The sequence below is a fragment of the Diachasma alloeum genome, unplaced genomic scaffold, assembly GCF_001412515.2.
Source record: "Diachasma alloeum isolate Michigan unplaced genomic scaffold, Dall2.0 Dall_scaffold_00757, whole genome shotgun sequence".
NCBI lineage: Eukaryota > Metazoa > Arthropoda > Insecta > Hymenoptera > Braconidae > Diachasma > Diachasma alloeum.
In genome coordinates this window covers 57,069-61,036 of record NW_021680887.1, presented here as the reverse complement: position 1 = coordinate 61,036, position 3,968 = coordinate 57,069, and the positions used below count along the sequence as shown (strand labels likewise).

At 39.2% G+C, this 3,968-nt stretch overlaps 1 pseudogene; it reads right to left on the bottom strand.

Moving 5' to 3' along the window:
* Positions 1–261: 261 nt before the first annotated feature.
* Positions 262–3,227, bottom strand: LOC107044533 (annotated as a pseudogene).
* Between the last annotated feature and the right edge of the window lie 741 nt (positions 3,228–3,968).

Below are 3,968 nucleotides of genomic sequence, written 5' to 3'. Positions count from 1 at the left end.
TGGTAATACCAGTCCCTTACGATGAATCTTTCGTGACTAAATTGTTGATTAAATTGAAAAGTGTTTATTTCAAAAAAATTTTACATGTTATTTGCCAAAAAGAAACAGATGAAAATTCTTGTGTGAAAAAACGTAGAAAGTCATGAGGGAAATTTCTGTCGTAATAATTTATTTAAATAAATAATTTATTGATTGCATAGCACAATGATGGTTACTAGAGTGTCTTTTATTAAATAGATGTCACTCAACTAACACAATCATTTACATAAACTTATCATCAGCAAAAATAGGCGTACCTAAATTTGCAAGGCCTGAGCATACAATAACAATGTCGTTCACATAATTGACAAGATTCCAGGACAATTCACATTCCGTAGCACGTCGAAAATTTCAATTCTTTGATTCATTCGTTCCACGTGCACACGTGCAGCGGCAATGTTGCGGTTTAATATTACTTCTTCTGTAGAAAACTGCTTCTTCTTTTCGAGAAAAGCTGGTCTGTATAGTTGTATCCCAAATTTATCACATAAATGTTCAATTCGAAATCCTTTATCAGTCATAACAGCATCGGCTGGTTGTAGTTTACTAATAATATTACTAGCTTCCAAGATTGCACTATCTGTAGATCGTCCTCTATATCCTTCACTCAAATATATTAAAAGTTCCGCATGACTGACCGCGGCCATAAATTTTTCAGTGAAATTACTTCTATATTGAGAATAAATTTTCAGACGACATGCTAGACATTTAGGTTTTTAAATTTTAAATTCAGTACAATCCACTACGCACACTGTGTTTTGAAAATTCTCGAAAGTGAGAGGCATACTTCGAGCTATTTCTTCTTTAGGGACCCATTGAATTACACATCGTAGAATAGTCGACAGTTTTTGTAAAGTGTCTAAGAAAATAGCTCGACACGTTGATTCAGCCACACATCGGAATATTATCGCAAGTAAGGAAAACGTTAAGTCACTTTTCAATTTCATCGTCATTAGTACAATTCGTTCTTTTAAGGACATTTTATGTTGTCTTTTTTCAGGATAATACCTCATAATTAGTTCCACTAATTTGTCAAGAATCACATGATTTCTAATCCCACAAAGAACAGATAATTCATGATCTGTTCCGATTCTTGTGCTGAATGGCTCGTAAAAGTCTCCAGATGTAACCTGAATACCGACTTCAATGGGCTTTTTTTCCGAGACTAGTGCTCAATCCTCCTCTGACACTTAGACACTCGCATCAATATTCTGTGTTTTTTCTTTATTTGCGGAGAGATGGTCAGATATTGTTCCTTCTAATGGCCCTTGTGGAGATAATACTTGACGACAAATGTCATTATCACAGAGAGCCTCATTAACTGCGTCAAATAACGAATACAAGTTACATTTGATGGCATCCTTTCCTCCACACATTTCTTTGACCTGACTCAAGAAAAAACAAAAAAGAACGCAAAATTTCATGAACTGAATCAGACAATTATTGAAACTTATCGAAATATCAAAACTTGCTCAGGAGTTTATTCATCAACAAATTCACTAGTCGAGTGCTAAAACAAATAAAGTTCTTTACTGGAGGGGTTTAAATTCCAATAAGGAGATAGCCGCTTATCTAGGAACACCTTCTGGGAGAGATATTGAAATTTTTCTGAAGACCCTTCATGAAGAGTGGAGCATAAACTATGGGAGAACCGGGCAAAATGGGACATCCCGGCTAAACGGGACGCGAAGGTAAAATGGGACACAAGGCGAGAAAAATGAGACGGGGTCCAAATGAATCAGTAGGTTGAATGGGTCACAAGGGGAAGGATTCATGGGGGCTGTGATGTCGAATCAAGGAGCCCAACGGTCTAGAGAGGCAGCTGGAAGCCTGAATCAAGGACGAAAGGCTGGAAGGTCGAATTCAGGGGATAAAAGGTCTAGAGAAGAGACTGGAAGGTCCAATCAAAGGACTCAACGGTCTATTCTCACAGGCTGAACGGTTTTTTACTACAAATTTCATTTCTTTCTTAAACACCTCAACTTCATGTAACAGCTATTTAGCCTTTGGGGTGACACGTTTACCTCTCTGATTGGCTCTTCCAGCATCTTCTCTAGACATTTGGCCCCTGAATTTAAGCTTCCAACCTTTTGTCTAGACCGTTTGGCCTCTGAATTCAACCTTCCAGCCTTTGGCCCTTGATTCTACCTTCTAGCTGCCTCTCTAGAACGTTTGGCCTCTGTATTCAACCTTCCAGTCTTTGGCCTTTACATCAATCTTCCAGCTGCCTCTCTAGACGATTTGGCTCCTTGATTCGACCTCCCAACCATTTCTCTCGACCAATTGGACCCTATATTCGACCTTTCAGCCTCTTCTCAAGACCGTTGGGCTCCTTGATTCGACATCACAGCTTCCTCCCTAGACCCTAGGACTCATGATTCAGCCTTCCAACCTTTTGTTCAATCTCTAGACCGTTTGGCCCCTTGATTCGACCTCTCAGCCCCCATCATTCTTTCCCTTTGTCTCCCATTCAACCTCCTGATTCATTTGGACCCTGTCCCATTTCACCTGCGTTTCATTTTGCCCTATATCCCATTTTACCTCCATGCCCCATTTTGTCCAAATGTCCCATTTGGCTCGGTTCTCCCCTATATAGAAATTTCCCTATCTCCCTTACATTTCAATATATTTCAGGGAAACTGACTCTCCAGTTGAATCAACTTTCCTCGTCTCACCACTACATTACTGAATTAATTTCTATTTAGCTACGCAAAATTAATACTAAGGTGTCACCTTGAATTTTGACGTACTTCTATGTGTCTCAGGAGATACGGGTTCTTGTGCGAGTGGCGTTATATCGACATTGTCTCCTAAGGTTGCAATTCGTTGGAATGGTGATGTGCTACCTCTCAGAGAGGGTAATTCGATCGCCTCCTCCAAGTGGCTTTGAGCTTGCCTATCCCGTGCATCACACGCTGATAGATGTCTAGTTGGGACAGCATGTTTTTTCAATCGACGTCGTCTCATCCCGCACTCCTCAAAAAACTCTGCAAAATTGTAATGGAAAGTGTCACTACTGACAAGCAAGTCAAGGTGAATGTGTATTAAGCGCTTAAGACACTTAGCAGTTGCAATAAAACTCACCTGGGAACACAAAATCATCGAGTGAGAAATGTAAACTACCCACTCGCGAATCCTTCACAATATTTTCGGGCTTCAATAGTTGAATCCACGTTTCCCGTATATCAACTGCACTTTGGAGGTTATCTGATGTTGTGAGAGAATATTTGAGATTTGGTGGAGGGATTATATGAAAACTCAATTCTGGATTAGTCACTGATATACTCTGACATCCTTTGGCACAACATTTCTTTAGAATTATTTTCACTTTGCGCTTTACAGGAGTATTTTCCAGTGAATAGTCCATTTTTCAGAGCAACTGAGTAATCACCAACAAATCTGAACGAAGTGTGCATGAGTTCCCATCGAACGGCCATTTTTTTCAGTGTAGGCTATGTCCACTAGGTATCGCATTCTTATTTAGCGTCCCCAATTTGGACTAGTGATTGTTAACCCGCTTCACAAGGACACTTGTAAGTATCGCCGATAGATGGCGCGGCTGCATAAGCATTTTTTCGCCGAGTGACCCCCCAGAACGAAACCATAGACGCATCCACGTCAAAAATTTTAATTTCAAACGATAGACTTCTGCTCTATCCTTTTTTTGAGAATCTGCAATTCACGTTAATGATTCTAATAATATTACCTAATTATCGTCATTTTTATTCTTTGCTGCTATTGAATATTGAGTCAGAGCTTTTTTTTCCAACATTAGAATTTGTAACGAGATTTTCAAATCGCTATTTACTCGTTATTAGGGACCGTTTTTAAAATCTTGAAAAAAAAATTGAAAGTCGACTTTCCGGAGTCGACTAATGAAACGTTCAAAAAATTGTGATTTTCGAAAACCACACCATGTTTTTTATTTA